The sequence below is a fragment of the Lepidothrix coronata genome, unplaced genomic scaffold (genome assembly GCF_001604755.1).
Source record: "Lepidothrix coronata isolate B3197 unplaced genomic scaffold, Lepidothrix_coronata-1.0 Scaffold64, whole genome shotgun sequence".
Classification (NCBI taxonomy): domain Eukaryota; kingdom Metazoa; phylum Chordata; class Aves; order Passeriformes; family Pipridae; genus Lepidothrix; species Lepidothrix coronata.
Window position 1 is genome coordinate 111,906 of NW_016690244.1, and position 20,430 is coordinate 132,335.

At 41.3% G+C, this 20,430-nt stretch overlaps 1 protein-coding gene across 2 annotated transcripts in view; it reads left to right on the forward strand.

Annotated features, from left to right (window-relative positions):
- The first annotated feature begins 7,556 nt into the window (after positions 1 to 7,556).
- RARB (retinoic acid receptor beta) overlaps positions 7,557 to 20,430 on the forward strand; it is a 329,824-nt gene continuing 316,950 nt past the window's right edge. Inside the window, exons 1-3 of one of the 2 annotated variants that reach the window (XM_017817943.1) lie at positions 8,393 to 8,494; positions 11,228 to 11,269; positions 16,294 to 16,389. The gene's annotated coding sequence lies outside the window, so the exon portion shown is untranslated. Of the gene's footprint in view, positions 7,620 to 8,392; positions 8,495 to 11,227; positions 11,270 to 16,293; positions 16,390 to 20,430 lie in introns of those variants that run through there. The other variant, XM_017817944.1, reaches the window with a different exon arrangement.

A 20,430-nucleotide genomic window follows, 5' to 3' on the forward strand; every position in this document is an offset into this window, starting at 1 on the left:
GCATCCATGCAGCAATCAACTTGTAAAAGACCATAAGAACTAAGTGTTAGAGTAAGTTGCCTAAAGCTTCCCTTCCACACTGTACTCCATACTATTTACTTAGGAGTTAGATTACAGGAATGTCATTTCACATGTAATTGCAGGACTGAACATCTGCCCTAGAGGCTGAATTCAAGAAATAATGCCAGGGAGAAGTATGTTAAGAAACTGCAAACAGCACTACATATGCTGGCTGGAATTAACTTTTCTGTATTTTATACATATATATATGTATGTGTGTGTGTGTGTGTAGATATATTTAAAAACCCCTATGACTGCTTGCACTATTACAGCTTTTTATCTGTTTAGTTTTACAAGAATTCTAACCAGCAACACAAATTCAAATATCATAAAAACTCCTAGAAAACTGGGAAACACACCATGTACAAAGATTTTGAATGTTGTAGTTATTCCCAGTGCAGATGGACTAAAATTACGGAGCAATACAGAGTATGTAACATATGGCCCGGGCCCATTAGCTGGGCATGTATTATGCTGAATACTTAATTTTTTTTAAAGTCCTCCTATAGATTCAGTCTTCCACTATTTGTTTGCATCATTTCAACTCTTCTTTTTTTTTTAATCATGTGTTTTGCATGCTTGTATCTGACTTGTATATTGGTCTATTTTTGAAATATTGTCCCGTACTCTGATGTAAAAGTCTTTTACATCTGGCACCTGTGCAGGTGCACAGGTCTTTGCCAGTTTTTGATAAATATGAAAGTTTCTCAGGAAGCATGAATCCAAAAATAATTTTATCAGAAGAGTATTGGATTGTTGAGGACTGAGTGGTAGTACTTAAAAAGATGACACAGGGACATTTGTAACACAGATTTGTTGTTCTTCTCTGATCAGAAGTCTAAGTTTGGATCACCAATGTGATTTACACAGTATATCCCTTCCATTACTTGCAGGACAGACACTAGCTCATACTTGCCTGGAGATGTCTAAAGCTTTGACTTACAGCAGCCATTCGGATTCCTTTGCCAGAGCATGTAGCTTGTGCATATGTGCAACTCTCCCCAGTCTTTCACCCTTCAGTGACTGGGCTACCAAATCCTCTCCCTAAGCATACTTTGCTGTTGCATACTATCAGCAAAACTTATTTCTACTCATTATTCCTGGTAATACCTTTTTGGTGGTGCTTTGTAAAGTAGCAGGCACTGTAATCCATGCACTCTATGAACTTACATACTGTGATCAGTCTTAAGGACCTCTACGAGAATGAAATACTCCACTTTTACAGTCAAATACCTGGGTTCACTGTTAATTTGTGACCTTCAAAAAGCACTGATCTGTGCCTACTAGATATATAATTTCCTTCAAGAGAAGATCTAACAGAAATCTTGGAGGAATTCCATGTTATCATTAGTATATGGGACAAATCCAGAAATAAAAATACAGCTTGATTTAGACATCTATCTTTTCATAACTTACATTTTTGTTCTTTCTCCATCCAAATTGAGTTTCTTCTTATTAGCGAAGTCTGCGGTACTTTAGCCAGCTTTCCTTTTTTATTTACCTCCCTATTTTTAACAGTTTTTCTGCCCTACACTTTTTTTCTTGTAATTAATGTTGCAGTTCATTGTCAGTGATTGTATGCCAAGGTAGTATGATTTCTTACAAATAGGCATTGCTTTCTACAATTTTACATCTTAACTCCTTAGAGACGTTTACAGTCTTTTTCACTCCTACCAAATGCTCCTCCCGTGTTCTTCCTATTGTCTTGTCAGTACACTTGAAACCTGATACTCCCTGCCAATCCATCCTGAGGACAACCTCCAGGAACAGTTCTTTAAACACAATGCACCAAATTATCTCTTCCAATCTTCTCATTACCATTGAAGACAACTCTCAGGTAACAAATGGGTTAGCTGTTCTAACACCTTTCATCTTTAGATTTTACGCATCACCTTGTTAAGCCATTAGCAAGCTCCAAAGGAGGGTTTACACTATCAGTTATACTGGTTGGAATTTTCCTTAGCTTCATTTTTTTACTGCCTTTATCAAGCATTCAAAAGTCATGGCACCCATGTGTTGCTTGCTTCACTTCCCAAGGAGATAACAGAAGACCAGCTGATACACAGAAGCCTAAAGGAGTCCCAGCTGAGTATTTGTAGCTACAGATGTTCCTATAATCTCATCTGCCACCATCAGTTATTATTACATGATGATTTGAGTGCACCACAGCTTTATTTTTCATCTCTAAAGGTAAAATATCATCTCTGTTACCTAGTAAGTGTAGCAGACACAAAATAAATAAACTCTGTGCAGAGACTCTGTGTTCTTTCTTACCCGTATCTTGCAGAACAAAACAACCAAATAACAACCTATCAATATTGCTAGGGATTGAATTGTTATTATTATTAATACCTTGGGGTTTTTATCATGTCCTTAGGTAAGCGTGGACTGCTGTAACAAATGTTCATGTAAGTGTGTCCCAAGCTTAGTGGGATTCTGGATTTCTCATCTGCTAGCTGATGTTTCAAATCCTGCAGGATACTTTTTTTCCTTCCTTTCAGTAAAGGAAGCTTTTCATTAAGGAAAGTAATTTTAGATTCTCAGTCTAAATATATGCAGTTTTATATGAGCTGATGTCTCCAGCCCATCAAATATCTGGGAGGTTCTTTATGTCAGCTTGTTTTAATAGCTGCTGATGGTGGCCCTAGTGGATCAGCACACACTTATGCATAGCCAATTCTGTTTCACATAAGACATCACTGCCTCCATATAGCCAACAAATATTATCGAGCTTGGGATCCACCTGGGAATCAGATTCTCTCACCTAGCCTCTTAGGTCCATGGCAAGTAATTCAGAGCTGAAACTCCTCTAGTTTTTCACTCGGTTAATTAGCAGTCTCTCCAAGCATGTGTCTATATATGAGGCTGGCAATTAACAGCTGCTACTTTTAATAAGACTCTAATTTTTGCTTTCACATTTGTAAATATATAAATACATCTGTTGTAGTCTTATCCATCATGTTATTGACCTTCTCCAACAGATTGTGAAGTTCTCTGTGTTAAACTGTTCTTCAACCTTCTTTTCCTAAAGGATTTGATCGTTTTTTTGCAGTTTCGTTTTTACTGATGGATTCGTGTGTGGTATAGAAATTGTCAAGGGATCTCCAGAGCAAAAAGTAGAGAAACTGATGATAGACTCCTGTGGCAGTTTGAGCCACATTAGAAAATCCAAAATCCAATTTCCAGGCCTCCCCCACCCCCCTCCACGATTTATCCCAACACCAAAGAGAGAACTTTCAGGCCAGAGGCTTCTATAGGGGGAAGGGGAAGTATTTACATTTATTTTACACAAATAGATACTATACAAACTAAAGGTAACTATATATATGTATTATTATACTTCTATCCGTCCTTTTAAGCCCCTTCCTTTAACTGTAGTCCAGGAGAAGCCTTTCAAGGCTGATATGTAACGCAGTCTCTCTCTCGTGGGAGTGTTTGGGGCCCCCTGAACACTCCCTCACCAACCTGTTTGCCGAAGTCCCTTCTTCTTACGAAGTCCAAGAAGGTAGCTCTGAGTCCTTTCTCCTCGGTCCCATGTCAGTCTCTGCTGTGTCATTCTCTCTCAGTCTCATACCTTGGTTCTGTAGGCTGCTGTAGTGTAGCTTATCAACGTACCTGGAATGTTGATTCCTCCTCCAGGTTTTCGGCTGTCCTGCTTTTAAATCACTGTGAAGGACATCCTCCGGGCCTCTCTCTGGTCCATCTCTAATTTCGCCTGGGATTCTTCTCCCTAGCGCCGAGCTGTTTCGGTATTAGCTCGTCCACTTGGCTTTGCTTCAAATGCTGAGCCTCTCCTCCACTTTACAGTGGAGGGGAAAAAAAGGCCCCCCTCCACAGCTTAACTGTGAAAGGGGGACGGGGGGGAAGGAGGGCTTGGCTGCAAGGCCTGCCTTCTCCCTCCTCGCTTACCAGTTGTTTGTGAGTTGCGTCCCTCACAAACACTCACTCACTCCAATGCTGTCTCTAACTCTGGCCTAGGCAGAGTTGGGGGGCCGCAGGGCTCCCCTCCCCCCTGGAGGGGGAAGAAGGAGCCCAGCCACCCCCTGGCCTTCTACACCTACACGCAGCAGACACCAACAACAGAAACACTGCCAGCAGCTTCCAGTGGCTGCACATATATGATTTTTAGCAGAAGTGAACAAGACGAGTGGTGATTGACCCTCCAGGGAACACTGCCCTGGCACCCAATCACCTCTGAGCCCCCGACTCCCAGGGGGCCATTTCAAACCATGACAACTCCTTAATGTACATATATACAAATTTTCCTTCCTATAGTACAAACTCAACTTCATACAGAGGTTTTCAAAGCTGCATCTGGTCATAGGACTCAGATCACCTCGTTAAGTCATTAGCTTTGTTGCTGTCTCAGAAACTTTGTTTTGGTCTGGAGTATTTTGAAATGTTTTGTTTTGAGGATTTTTTTGTTTATTTTTTTTCTTAAATCCCAGGTGACTTTTCTAAAAATAATTCTGAGCCATAGGCCTGGGAATTGGCTAATGGTAGAAAAAATATTAAGTAGAATTTGACCAGAAAATCCACTTTCAGCATTCTCCCCCTCTCTATTTTCTTTCTTCTTTATAGTATAAAGGAAGACTCTGACTGATCTGTCAGGAACTGTAGGGAAAACAGGAAAATCTTGAATAGAATTTATATGAAGTATTCAATCCCCTCCTATGACAACTTAAGAGGCATAGTCATTTCACTTGAAGATGGGAGACAGGTATGAAAGGATTATCCAGAGTTCTTTCGGTGATTTAAGAAAGGCTGCCCTACTTAGCAGGATAGTTAGCCTTTCCGGTACTTGAACTGAGGGATACAAAAGAAAAAGTACCCAGGGAAGCCTTAGAAAGCAAGGAATTATGAGGACTTCCAGTGGAGAGCACCTAAGAAATCAATAAAATGTTCCAGAAGTTCCTCCAAGCTATGAAAAGAAGGAAACTTCTGAGGAAAAAAACCTAAGGATCTAATGTCAAATCTCTGACAGAAACCCAGAAGACAGCAACATTGACTTCAGACTCTTCTGATCTCTACATCTAACTTAATGGGAAGATTAATGGAATGTGAAAACCAGGAGTGTTTTTTCTGGGAGCACTAAGGGAAAGAATCATGCTCGGAGGTACTGGATTAGGCACTGCTCCCATGTTTTCCTGACTCATACTTACCACCACAGTTGCTACAACTCCTGTCTGTCCATCACACTTTGGGTAGACCAAAGCACTATGTAGTGCTGAATATCAGTCATGGGTGGTGATAGTCATCCCACAGGATTCCCGATTTCATCCCACTGTGGTTTGGGCTTACAGGACCTCTGCCTCCAGTTCTTGATTTCCTTCCTTTGCTTCAAGTGACCACCAGGAAAAAGGGTCTCCTGGGATTCTCTAGAACTACAGTGTGCAGGGTGAGCACTGAACCCTAAGCTGCCATGTGATTAATGGAAGGGCTGACCTCCTGACCTGCAGAAAGGCATTTAGGAGAGGGTAACCCACAGAAGGCAGCGTAGATGGCCCAGCTTTGTCAAAGACTCTGCACCCTGGCACTGAAATAAGCAATGTGGGAAAAGTGGCTTTAGGCATTTAAATAAGACAAGAGAACAGTGCTGGAGCTTTGAAAACTGATTAAGCAAGTAGAATGCAGAGCTGAGTCACTCTGTATTTGTCTCTCCATGTGCATGTGTACATATATAGATACATATTTTTGTAAGCCTGTGTGTGTGTTCGAGTAAGGATATGAAAAAAAGAGGCATACAGTTCCAAAATCCACTGCAATAACGAATTGTGAACTGAAGCTGTCACATCATATGAAACAGATCGAGAGAACACGTGAAGACGCACTCACAGATATTTTAGAACTTCTCTTCAGTGTTTCGCTCACATTTGGTAGCATTTAAATCTGATATCCTTTATGGCTTTTTTTTTTTCCCTCTGAAACTGACATGAAGCCATGTTTGATGAAAATGCAAAAATTCTTGGCTAGCAAAAGATTTTTTTTTTATCTTCCAAAGTCATATCATGCAGATTCATGCGGTGGAAAAAACGCTGATGTTCTTATGAATAAAAGAAGGATTAGGAAGATTAAAATGCACACCATTGGACTCATTGAAAAAAGGCTCAAGTATGATATAGCTTTCTGCACAGCTTTGCCTTGAGGATCACAGCTGAAACTGTTCTTGTCTTTATTTTTGGGTAGTTCAGAGAGATGCTGGGTCCAGATCCCCCATACTGAGCTTTTCATAAAAGTTGCAGTAAAAAAGGACATTGCAAATAGAATGCTGCTGAGTGAATGATCAAATTTTATTTTATTTATTTATTTTTGTTATTACAGCCAGATGTTGCCTCAGGAAGTTGAAACAAGGAGTCAGGAACTGACAGTTTAATAATTAAATTGGGAAAGTTGGCAGGCCTCCTGCTACTTCCTCTAATACATAGCATCTATGAATGAAAGTGTGCAGTATCCCAGTGGCACTTCTTCCGAACTGGCTCATCTGTTACTGGGTAATGATTTTCTGTCGAGGCAACAGCAATGCACAGGGCCTATTACACCAGCTACATAAAGTTAAAAAGACATTATGAATAAAGCGTTCACCATGGCTTTTACCAACATTTCTACACAAGACTGCCTAACGCTGACATGTGTTTATTAACACTTAATAATGTTTACATAATTCTTCCTCGAGCTCATTACAGCTGTCAAAAATCTGAATAGAGGGTGTTTTTGCCTGTGTTTAACTCTTGAAGACTTTGCAGTCCCTAAGCTGAGATAAGCGGCAGCAGAGAGGATGCTGAAGGCCCAACCGGTTGCTGTGCTGGCAGGGCGGAAGGCTTAGAGCCAGCTGCCCATCTGAACCTGAGCATCATCTCACCTTTCCTCCCTTTTTTGGGATTTCTTCCTTAGCAGGCATTCTGAACGTTTCTCACTGCATGCTCCCGAGGCTGCCACACACTTGCGGAAGGCATGGAGAATCACTCCAGCTGTCAAGACAAGAGGAGGCACACCGGCACCGAAGGCACGACAAGCAAGTGCCAGGCTGGGCTGAGAGTTTGCTGGAAAAAAAAACTTTATTCAGAGGCTGCGGGCAAAGCAGCAAAAACACAGAGCAGTTGCAGGGTGAGGGTCCGTCCCGTGCCCCTGCCCCTTGCGCTGGGCGGGATGGGGGCCGGAGGGACGACGACTCTGGCCGGGCGGGACCGTGATCCTGCTCGACCCGACAGCGGACCGGGATCGGGGGCCGAGCCCGTAGGGCCGCCGTGCCCTGTCCCGCCCCTCACCTGCCCCCGCCGCAGAGCCCCCGCGGGGTTTCCGAAGAGGATGCGTGGCGGGGAGACCCCCGCTCCCCAGTTCCCACCACCGCTCCCCAGTTCCCACCCCCGCTCCCCAGCTCCCAGCCCCGCGCGGGCGGGAAGGACCCCGCGCTCCCTCACACCCCGCGCGCGGCAAGGGGGCGCGCGAGCCGCCGGCGGCCCCGCCAGGGGGCGGGGCGGGGCGGGGCGGGGGGTCCGGGGCTGCCGCCGCCGCTGTCGGCGGCACTGGCGGGGCGGCGGCGGGAGCGGGAGGCTGCCGAGGTAAAGCGGGGACGGCGGCGGCCCGGCAGGGTCGCTTCATTGCCTGCCGTGCCGCGTCCGGCGTGGGGGAGGCGGGAAGGGGAGTGGGGCGCGTTGCCGGCTGTCCCCTCTCGGGGGGGGTGGGACGCACGCCGCCCGCGCGTGTCCGTGCCCCCCACGCGGGGGCCGCGCTGCCCCGGGCCAGCTCCCAGCGGGTCAGCGCGAGGTGCCCGGGACGCTTCCCCCGCGGCTCGGCGGGACGCGGGGCGGGCTGCGCTCGGCGGCGCGGTGGCTGTTTTGGGCTGCAGCTCGTGAGTGAGGCGGTGATGTGGCGGTAGCGCCCGGGCGCTCCGTACCTTCCTCTCCGCAGACAAAAGCGCGCCCCAGGCGCGCCGGGGACTGGTTTGGTAACCCGGGGCGCTGAACTGTGCTCGGGACCCTGCCAGCCCGGCGCCCACTCTGCCGCCGGGGCTGCTTTCCCGCTGGGCGGCGTTGGCCGGAACGAGCGGCCGTTTTGGCGAAAAATAAAATAAAATAAAACCCAAACAAACAACTTGATATTTACAAATGTGGCTAAAACAAGCCCATGGGACTCGGCAGCGCTTGCTGTGCAGAGTGGCTCGATGTGCGAAAGCAGAACCTCGGCGATGTGCGCCTTGTGAGTGAGATTCCTGCGCAGGGAGAGCCGCGGTGCCCGTCCATCAGCCGACTGCTGGGTTCAGCTCCCGGTAGTTCTGTGCCCCAGGAACTCGGGGAAGGGCCGGGAAGGCGTACAGGGCGGCTCTCCTGCACCTTTTGGAAGTGGAGTTCAGTTTTGCGGCTCTTCGCCTCGCCGAAGGATATTGTTGGGACGTGGTGGCAGGGAGCTGCGCGGCTGGAGCAGGGATTACTTCTGGGTGAGTGAGGCTGGCGGTGTGGAGGTCTGCGGGATGCCTTCTGCTGCCTGCCAGGGAGAGATCCATGGTTAGCAAGTACAGTGTGAAGATTCGGCAGTGTGTGTGCGTGTCGCAGGCGCTGATACAAGGAGGTAATAAGAGTGGCTGTTCGTGCATTTCTGACGTTTTCTAGTGGCATGTTATTATTGTATGTAGAGTGACAGTTTAGTCAGTTGAATCGGTGGCAGAATTTTTTTGGTTTGGATAGTGTTAATATTTTGCCTTCTGCCGAGATTTAACAGCATTTCAGCAAGCTAGGTGTAACAAAACAGAAAGGGCTAAATTATTGGCAATAAACGCAGTCTATGCTTTGAAGAGAGACAGGGCTTTGAAGAGATCTGTAGTGTGGATTCTGAAAACAAAGTAGTTAATGGAGCAACATAAAATATGTTGCAAGGACTGTGCTGGATCCAAAGGTGACCACCAGGACAGTACAGCAACAGCCCAAGGAGAGGAAATTCACTGAGACTGCTCTTCTGCTCTTTCTCTTGGAAGAGTTCTCATGAGGAAGTTTAGTAAGCTTATAGGTTAATTATATATGATGTTATGACTGACTGAAGGAATTGGATACCTAGTGCAAAAGCCTGTGCATGTGGGAGAAGCTGATTTAAGGTAAAGTGGTGTCAATGTAAATTTAGACTGGTTGTGTCATTGTGGTAGAAGTTGCTATGTGGACATCACTTGTTTGCAGTTCTGGTTATGTCATTTGGGAAGAGTTGGAAGCAAAACTGAATAAAAAACATCGCTCTTAAAATAAGAGCATTGGGAGTTAGTGCGTGCTTTGTTTTTCAATCAAGAAAGTTGGTTTTGATTTAAAATATTAATTAAATCATTCCTTTATGAACCAAGCTCTGGGTAAGAGCTTGATGTGTCAGCATCTGCCTGTGTCTGTTTTAATGATCAGAGAAGGTTGATCCTCAGTTTTTTATGTGGGTCAGCTTCCAGCAAAATACGCTTTGCTAGATGGAGGGTTGCAGGATTTGTCCTTGTATTAGTAGTGTCATAGTGTTAGTAAATGAGAGTGCCTCAACCTGAGTTGTCATTATTTTGTAGCTAAGTGTGCTGGTGAAGAATGCAAAGTGACTTCCCAGCAGATGGTCGCACTTTGGGGTATCTTGCTTCTCTTCTGCACCTTATTGCAGAGCTGAGGGGTCTTGCAATGCTCTTGAATTCTCAGGCTAATTCACCCTAAAATACCTAAGTATAGTAAAGTGTCTCTGTTACATGTGAAATTTGGGTTCTCTCTGGATAGAAGGAGTGGCACCACCAGGAACTGTTTTTTGGTTTTCTGCTGAGGTAATTTTGTCCGTGTCTGTAGTAAAAGTGATTTACTGATAGAGCTCGCTTTGGGGATAATGCATCTCTAGTGTGGGCAAGATGTAGAAAGCTGAGTTCTCACGTATCTCACATAGAATGAATTATTCTAGCAAATGCCTAACCATGAAGTGCCCACAGGTGTGTACAGTTAGGAGTTTGAGCCAGGTGTGTCTGAAAGGGATCATCCATTTTCACACTTCTGTCAATATGGATATGATGGGTAAGTAGCATAAACAAAGTCTCCATTGACTTCTGTGGATATACACCTGTAAGATCAGTGTTCCAAGGAGTTTAAACCAGGATGGCATTCTCCTAGTAGGTGATACAAGCAGTGATTAAAAAAACTGCCACTCCTCGGTAGGATAAAATACGAAGTCCAGCCAGCGTCATCCAGCTGTTGTGAGCAGTTAATGAGTGAAAGTTTTTTCTAACCCTTCTTAACTAGGAGCAACTTTATGCACAAGATTTTAATATCTTCTTGCCTGTTTTTATAACCCATTGTTTCAGTAATATCTTGTAGCACTGAACTCTAAGTTATCTGCATTAAATCTGTTGTCTTTAAATGTCATCGACTCTCTCCTTGTTTATCTATTAGGGGGAGACAGTAGTTATTGAAATTCCCGAATACAGCTTAGCTGAACTTAATTATAATAATGGAGTCCATTACAATGACTATTGCAAATAGAAAATATTGTTAAAGCTTAGGCAAGATATTGGGGAGAAATTATGTCCAATTTCTTCTTATTTGTAGGTTGTGTTCTAATTAAATATTCAATATTCTAGGAAACAATCTTTTAGTTCCAAGACACTGTTGAAATGTCAGTTAAATTTCCTTCCCTCAAAGCAATGAGCAGTATTCCGTTTGCTACAATACTTGGAAATCTTTAAGACTTAAAGAGTCACTAAACTTTTCATTCTCTGTAGTCTATAGTTCAGTTTGTATTCAAGGTAGATTGGTAAATGCTGAACATGTAGGAAGTACAGACATAGGAAAATATAATTAGGCCTGCTGTGAAAAAGCCAAACAAAATACAAGAAAGTGTAAAGAATTTATAGAATAAACATTTACCTATAAGGAATGTGGTTTTGGTTTTTTTTTTTTTTTAGGAGCTACTGATATTATTGAAAGAAAGAAAGAACTCCATTTTATTAAATACTTTTCAGTTTGTTGAAGTAATACTTTGTAGATTTTGGATTTATTTTCTACACTAGCCAAGCTTTTCTCTACTGTTCACCTCCTCCTTTTATCCTCACACAGTGAGCTTATTATTATTAGTCTTGGTTACAGACATATGTATTTTTGTGGAACTTTATAGCAAGTCTTGTAGGGCAACAGACCCTATCATATCACGTCTAACTTATAACTTTATTTTTCAGCAATTATAGCAAGTCTGCTGCTCAGATCAGAATTAAAATTATGTAAGTATAATTAATATATGCCAATGCTACTGAAATTATGAAGTGCATTTGAGCTCATTCAGGTTTTCTTTTCTCTAGTTTTTTTTTAATTAATATTTTTGGTTTTAATATAGAGTGCAAGCTGTTGCTAATTAGCATAGCACTGTGGAGATGGTCTCTATGTAAGCTAAATGGAGAGGATAGGATGAAGGGGGAGAAAAAACCAAACTTGAAGACGTAAAAGTGCCAGTCTTGGAGCTGTTAAAAAGCTTGGCACATAGAGTGGGGTTTGTTCTTTTTGTTAGACAAGTGATGGCAAGGTCAGGTGTAAAACTTCAGAGCTGAGTTGAATCCTGTGCCAGTGTGTATGTTTGTGCTGAGTACAGGAAAGGGCCTTTCTCTTGATGGGCGCTAGTTTCTCTTTTGCTTCTTGTGCAGTGCTACAATGTCTCCGGGATAGTAGGCTGGAGTGGGGTGTTTTTGGATGGCGTGGGCTGGGTGCACACGTATTTCTAGAGTTGCAGCAGGCTCACTGAAGTGGTGCCACTAACATATGACAACTCTGGTGCGTTTGCCATGGCTTTCCTCTCGTGAATGCAGAATATTTGCAGACACTGTTGTTTGCTACTGTACTTAAATCGCTGAAGGCATATTTACTTTAGGTATGTGTATGATATGCACAAGTCTGCGTACAATGTACACAAACAAATGTTCACGTGTGTTTATGTGTATAAATATTTCCATGCCTATTTCTCAATGTTAATACATCTTTCATTCTTGGGTGGAACTTCTGCATCTACTAAGGGGACAGGTTTTGAACTTGGACAGCATAATCTTATGGTCTGGGCTGCTAATTATTGTTGGAGTACTTGGCAGTCATGGTTCTGGAGGTTTTCGCTTTTATCTAGGCAGATATGAAAAAGCTGCTCCCTGCAGCAGCAATATGTAGCAAATAGAAGACAAGCTTTAAATAAATGATAAATAGAATCTTTATTAAACCCATTCTTGCATATGGGGAACATACTATGAAGCTCTATGGAAAGCTATCTTCCTTGGGTCTCTGAATGAAACCTGATTCGCTCCCTGTGAGGCCATGCTTTGTGCTGCCAGGCAAGGAAGAGTGCTCTCAGTATCTCAGTGCAGGTAACAGATCTTCCTTTTCTCGCATATCCTTCCTCTTGTATCTGTTTTGACCTGTATCTAGATTCTGTAAAAATGCTTTGGAATTAATGCTGTTGAGAGAGTGGCATGTACCGCCCCTTTCATCAAAGTAATGCAGTGCACCCTATCTCAAAATAATGATTAGAGACTGTATTTCTTTGAGAAGGTGTTCTAACCCATTGAGTTGGTACATGCAAATATCTTAGCATTAGATACTATTTGGAAATTTAATTTAACAAAAATCTTACACATAACTAATAAAAGTAATCCTGCTGTTTAAAGCTTTCAATCTATGGTTCAAAGGAAAGTCAAAGGAAGCTACACATAACGTCTTTTATTTTTCTGGGGTCAACTGCAAGGAATTGTTTAGCTACATTCTAAACCACATTAAATTTTCTTTAAATGTTGATTTTTTTTTTTTTTATTTGGACACTGCAAAAAGCACTGTTCCAGAGTGTTTAGGTGTTTTGAGATGCTGATCATGAAGCGGTGCATTACCCTCTTGAATACTTTATGCTGCTTCTCTGAAGAAGCTTCGTCCTCAGAAGAACTTGTTTTGGGATCAGAAAGTAAAGTAGTCAATGGTCTTCTCTATGTCAGAGGACCTGCAAAGCAACGTTGTTTGCTCAGGGTGAAATATGTGAAAGGCTTTGTTACATTTTCATAAACAGTTTAAAGAGTTTTAACTTGGAGCAGCCACCTTGTTTCAGCTGGCACCTGGAGTACATGGCATGCAAGGAGATGCTGAGGGACCTGAGTTTACCCAGGCTGGAGATTAGAAGCTGAAGGTGAATTGTTGCCTTGCATTTCCTAATGGACTGTTTTGGAACAGAGAGCAATGCTCTTCTCTGAGGTTTACAGAGAAAGGGTGAAGTGCAGTTGTCACATATAGAAATGGAGAAATTCTGTCTGGGCATAAGGAAAAAAAAAAAGAACAACCAAACAATCAAAATGCTTAAATTGTGACCTGAGGTCTTTGGAGGTTGCAAGATTTGCCCTTGGAGATTTAGAAACTTGATAAGACTCTGAAGAACTTGTTCTAACTTTGAAATCAGTACTGCTTTGACTAGAAATTGGAGGACATGGCCTCCAGAGGTCCTTTTCAGCCTAAATTATTCTAATTCTGTGAGAAGATTTCCCACAGAAAAACTAAGTACTGTAAGAGTTATGCTAAATAGCCTTTTAAATTATATTCTTAGAAGCGAAGAGCTGTTTGTCTGTGGCATCAGAGGAACCCTTTGTGTGGTACTCATGGCCAAGATAATTTAGAATTAATATGATTTTCTAAAGAGCACGTGCAAAGGAACAAGTTTTAAGTTGTTGAACAAAGTGCTTCAGCACTGTGCTCCTGCCTTGACTAGTCACAGTCTTGCTGCTGTGTGCTGAGAATAGCTCTGACATGTAAATGTGATGCATGTTAAGTGGTAGTCTTTGCTGGACTTGGCTGCAGTTACTGTAGGTGACTTCTTTGCAAGTCTGGGAAGCTGTGTAACATACTAAATTCGAAATTACTCTTATGGTAAAAAACTAATAGTGGTTTGTGTTTTTTTTTTGTTGTTTGTTTGGTTTTGTTTGGTGGTTTTTTTTTTTTGTTGTTTTTTTTTTGACAGAATGGCTACTGAAGCTAAGATTGATGGACTCACTCACCATGGCATCATGTTTGACCATTTGTTTTTTGTAGTGTAGAGCTTGAATTTAAGATGTTTTTATCAAAGAGTCCTTTTGTATTTCTCAGAACGAACTTTGTGTTGAGTTCGACAAAATACCAGTCCTACTTGTCTTGGGCATCTGTATGAGGTCTTAGTGATGTCACCAGAAATCCCCACGGATTTGGCCTTAAGTTTTCCCTTGAGTTAGCAATGACCAAATAATGTGTGTTACATGAATTTTTATTTTGCCAGCATTATTCATTCAAACAGTATCTCACTGAAATTGAGTGAACTTTATATGTTGATGCCTCTATGTTCAATTTGGAAAATTCAGTAGTGGAGAACAAGTTGTATTTGTTATCCTGTATCCATGTGTGAGACATATACGTATATATGCGTGCAGATGTGGTCACTTGTAGGAGAAGGAGGAAGGAATGTATCAAGAATAATGCCCCTGCTTCTCCCCCAAACAGATAGGTTCTGGTTTTTTTTCGCAAATGATATTAAATGCCTTTTACCAGTACTTGAGTTAGATATGCTAGCTGTAATTCAAGCCTAAAGTTAAGACTCTTGTTCAACTTTCCAGAAAGACTGTTGGAGACAGTATCTATCTAATCAGCAGCAGTGTAAGTAGATATTATCAATTTAGGCTGCTGTATTTTCTCTGGGGAACAGATTGAGTGTGGCCTTTCTGCAGAGGTACAAGGGGCTTGTATAAAAGACTGAATGATTGCTGTTGGTGCTCTGTAGGATGCACAGACTTCAGAGGCTTTTCTCTCCAGGGGCTGCCTACCTGTTCAGGCCACAGGATGGGCATTGAGGAGGCTCATTAAGGAAAGTAAGCTGTTGCTTGGAAGAGTATCAGGCAGGAGATATGCTATCTTGTACTCTCTGCAGGGAAGGGAAGCTACAGTTTTTTGCTGTGCTCCTTACATTCCTTCAGCCCCACTCTTATCTTTAGTATTCTTAACTGTATATATATATATATATATATATATATATATATATATATTTAATTTTAACATTGAGGTTCAAGCTTTTCAACTCTAAGTCAGACTTCCAAAAGGACCTGAGAGTGATTTAGTAATCAGGAGATATTAGCAACTTGGAATACCTTTTAACTGCTCTATGTATTTAAATCATACTAAGCATATATTTTCCCACATTGTATACAGATTAAAGTAAAAGAAGATTCCGTTAATTTTCAAATGAAAGCTGAAATGAGTTGTTGAGGAAGCATAAGAAAAAGGGCAAATATCACTAGATTCAGATGAGAAATCTAGGAGCAGCTCTATAGATTCTAATAAGTGCCATACGGAAACAAAATATATACAAAATCGGGCTGGGCTTTTGGTTACATTGTGCAATGAATTTTAACAATGTTAAGTGTCTATCTTTGATTTAGAGTATTTCCTTATTTGGGAAGCCAGTAGAGAAGTGTTTTCAAAGTAATATTATGAGTACTCAGGACTGGACAGACAGAGCACTTTTTTGGTTTAACACTCATTGTTTAGTACTGCTACTGATGGGAGAGAGAAAAAATTGTCTTTTTTGGCTGAGGTTTCTGCACTCTGGTAGAATCTGAGACCAGGCAGTTCTCTGCTGAAAATGAGGAAAGGCAGTACAGAGCAATTCCTTTCATTTTTCTCTTTTCCCCTCTTGACTACTTTCTCTCTTGTCCTGCTTTTCTTGTTAGGCAGGAATGAGTTGACAGAAACAGTGCCCAGTTAGATCAAAATGATTGGTAGAGGCCATGTTACTGAAATCACATTTCCTGTTCTTAAAAAGGGGGTAGAATTTTCTTGTGTTGATGGTTCAGATGCAAAGGTGTTGCAGTGTCGTTCAAAGTTAAGTTGGGTAAACTGGGGGAAGTTAATTGCATGTGCTTGGTGATAATGTAAACACCGTTGACTGTCCCTGGAATTCCCTTGGGTGCTCACAGGGAATTTTGTCATGGACAACTATTTCTTCCTTCAGATGAAACTGAGGAGGAGGTCAATGTTGCAATTGAGGGGTGGGAAAAGGAAGAAAGGAAGCACATCATGAACCTGAGACACCACATTCGGAGACTTTAGTGAAGAAACGCTCTGGTTTTGATTTCTCATTTGTAGATATTGGGAATAACATTAAGATGCTCTGATTTTGCCCTGAGAATCATTGTTCTGGTGATGAGTATGTTTGCCTTACTCCTTCAGAACTTTACTTTGTAACTGCTCTTTCCCTGTATTCTTCCAGGATGTCAAACTGGCTTAGGGCCATGAAGACTATGCTGGTATCAAGCTCCATCTGACTTGCCTCCAGTTCTTAGGAGCAAAGGTACAGTTAACAGGGGTAAGTTAAAATCCACTTACAGAATCCTCTGAAGGAAATGAAGACTTTAATTAGTGCCCTCTCCTTTGCATGGCAGTCTCTGGTACATTTCTCCTCTCCAAGTTGCTTGGTCTATAACAGCAGGCTATCAGCAATAGAGAAAGGGAAATCCAAAAGAGTGAAGTCACTTTGAAACTATAGTGAAAAGTTAATGAATAGAGCGCTTACAGGACAAATACTGATGCAGGCTGTGTGTGTCAGGAAAGCACTTTGAAAGTGAAAAGTGTCCTCTTGTTTGTTTGTTCTCCTTTTAACTGATGTCTTTGAAAATCCACTTGGAATCACACTTGAACTACCATGATAAAATCCATTTTCATTAGATAAAGTTGAAATAATACACATTTAGCAATTGTGAGTGTTGCTGGAGATAGGAAACCCATGTAGCAATGAACACAAATTCCCATTTTTTGTTTCATCCTAAGGGCAAAGTACCCTTGATGCAAAGCCCAGGGGACCTATATAGTCATTAGCAGATGGAGGGGGACATTAATCTTCTACCCACAAATCTGCCCCGGCACATAAAGCAGGGAGCGTCTGTTGTGAGGATTGCTAGAGGTTGTATTAAACATGATAGTTTATAATCACAATGCTAACCACTCTTTCTGTTCATTGCTGTGTTTTCTTGGTACTCTGTGTCTCCGGATTTCACTTTTTCTATCTATTTATAATAGAGAATGACAGTATTTCTTCTTTTTGAAGTGCTGGCAGAAGTTTCTTCCAACACTCTTAAAATCTCTCTTGCTGTAACCACTAGAGTATGTTAGGATATACTTTAAGTACTTTTTTGTGCATAGGGAGAAATGTATGATTTTTCTGTGTCATTCAGTCTTTCTTGTTTGGCAGTCAGCTAGGAGACAGGCATGGTTAATGAGGTATCTCAGCAACGCATTTTTATGGGAGTATAGTTAAAGTTAGGAGTATGTCCAGTCTCCAAAATGCCTAGTGAGCATTCTGTATTTGGAAACAAATGCCAGCTGGCAGTGGTTAAGGAGTGCATGCTTATTCTGCTCATGATAGCCAAAACATGCTCCCCGCTGTGTGCTTTTGGCAGCTTTGCACTGGCAATATGTCTAAAGTGCCACTTGCATGTCCTCCTTTCCTACTCCTAACTGTGTCCTGTAAGGCATGATTTAACCTAAATAAAAGTGTGCTCTGCTAGACTTAGTAATATATGGAAAGAGTGTCCTTGTTTTCAAAAATCAAAGTCTTTCTGAAATACCTGTAGTACATTATTTCTACAGTGGAAATAAAAAGATATATAATGTGTCTTCCTATAGTTGGTGGTAAATTGACCCTACGTTTCTGAAGATCTGATGATTTTTGTGACACCAATTCATAGGTAAACTACACTTCAAATTTTGTGTAACTTATTCTCAGTGAGAGCTCTGGTTGATTTGAAACTCTAACTCTACTTATCTGGTCAATGTATTATTAATTACACTGGTGGTCATATTAATTGTATTAATATGTGGTGTGAGCATAAGTATCACCACAGCTTGCTTTTTGTTGAATTGTTTTATGTCAATAAACATATTAAGTGTTACATTTTATCGAAAAGATATGTAGGCAGACTGACTTTTACAGTCAAGTGTTGTGAATAATAGAATAGTTTGAGTTGGAAAGGACCTTTAAAGGTCATCTAGTCCATGTGCTTAGTTGAATTATTTGAAGCAGTTCATGAGTTATGGTACATTGGATACAAGTTCTTAAGGATCTTCAGGTAAATAAATCCAGTCTACGTTTCTTTGTCATTTGTTTCTTTAGTAACAGTATAACAGGTTAAAAAAAATACAGTTTGACAAAAAAGGCAAACAAAACACTGAAGATTTTCAATGCAATACTCAAACAACTACATTTAAGGTCAAGTCAAATGTAGGGTAAGCAAGATGTGCTTAGAACTTGGATTTAGAATTTCAGTTTGTCTCTCACTTCCTTTGTTTGTAGCAGATCTCAATATTAGAGAAGATGATAATTCTCAAACAACGAAAATGCCTTTTTCTTTTCTAAATCAATGAAATTAAAATTTAAGTTCCTTATCTTAATTTCCTCAGGAAAAAGGGGTCACCTTGACAAAATTGTTAGCTTCCCAAATCCGAGATCACACAACCACTAAAGAAGGGAAGGAACACTACCTTTTGCAAAGTGCTAGATTTTCAGTTTACCATGCTTCCACTTATCTGCTGAAGCCTACCTGCAGTAGCTGATTTAATGCTCCTGTTGCCCACTCTGCTTTCACAACAAGCACAATCTGCATTTCCCAGGAAGGAGGTAAAAAAAGAGGGTGTTACTGTGACCCTTTCCTCAAACCCCTAAGCTTACCTCAGCAGCCTGATATCACTGTCACACAGCTTTCTCTCTCTCTCTGGCAAGAAGAACTCAATTCAGTTGCTTTTAACAGCTGATCTAAAATAGTGCAGGTTTCCTTGTAAGCACTTTGTCACATCCATCATCCAACTATATCCTGGATATTCAAGGGCATGGACACCTTTTTTAGGGTACCTGGACGGTTTTATCATTGTCTGTGCTGTGGTGGAGTTGAGAATCAAATCTTGCTGTGATCCGTGTTGTCAAAGCACTGCTGCACATTGGTTAACGCATTCATGCTCTGAAAAAGCCTTGGGTATGTCATGCAAAAAAGGTATTTTAGAAAGTAGGTTGCAAAATCAAACCCTCGAAAGTTGTGAAATGTCAGATTTATGTTATTTTCTTCTGTGCCTGTAATTGATGCAGAAATATAGATCTTGCAACTTCAATTTGATCACATCCTAATTGGATAACTTATGTTAAAAAAAGTGTGGCATGGCCGCGTACTTTGTAAATAGCACAGTACCATTTCTGTAGGAGGAAGAACAGTATTCACAGAAGAATGATTATAGAGTTTGGTGCTAAGCTATTATGTACATGTAGAAGATAAACAGAATCCGTTCATCAGACTTTAAATTCCGTGTCAGCTAAATATATTTGCATTACATAAACTTTGTGTAACATAACTGTTTTCAGTGAAGTTTCTCCCATTTATGCTGGTGTTGAATTCTGCCTCTAGTCAAAAAGAACTTTTAGAAAAAGTTCTGCCAACACAGTTTGTCTCGGAACAGCTTTGAGGCTTGCCAGCAGTGTTATTTCTTTTGAGTTGTAGGAGCAGCTCTAGTTACATGCCAAAATATGGTCTTATTTTTAAACTGAAAAATAAATGAAACCTATGTAGAAATGGAAACTTCATTGAATGCCAAATTCTGACCACGTTACTCCCATTGGAACCACTAGGACCAATTTTGCAATCTGCTCTGTCTTTATAGCATTAAGAGTTATTTCGCAATGTGGGAAACACTGAGTGTAAAAAAGGCAGGAACTCTGCCAATGTCCACGTCTTTTTTAAAAAAGTAGTTATAACCTACTTGCTGAGATATGTTTTATGCAGATACCAAAATTAACCAGATTTAAGTTATGGCCAGCCAGCTTCCATTTCAAAAGTGCTATTCTGTAGAGAAGAGGCAGACCAAAAAAACTGGGCACCTAAATATTTTTAAAATAATCGTAATTATGTTATTTTTGTCTGTTTTTTCAACATGGTAAGATGTAGGAGCTTGGAGGCTCTGTCTGTCAGTCTTCTTTCCTTTCCATTTTCTTTAATTTTTAAAGTGTTTGTCCAATGACCAAAGCAGAATTTTAAAGTTAGTTCCAGTAAGATAGGGGTTAAAACAGATGGAGAGGGTTGGGAAGGAGAAATACAGTATTCAAGGTGATTGGTTTGCTCTAGGAGTACCTTCCTCAGATACTAACCCTGGTAAGAAAAGGCCCAGGTGTTTTGCCTCCAGCAGTGTTAAAGCACTCAAATCCATTGAGGGCTTTGAGAAGAGGCTCTAGTGATTTTGGACAGTTGTTGACTTTCAGCTTGTGTGAAAAAGACAGAACAGATATGTTATCTCACCATTCCACAATAAAAAGGAGGCAAAAAATTATGTTATTAATTCAGAAGACTTCCTGAGTGTTTTACCTGGAGTC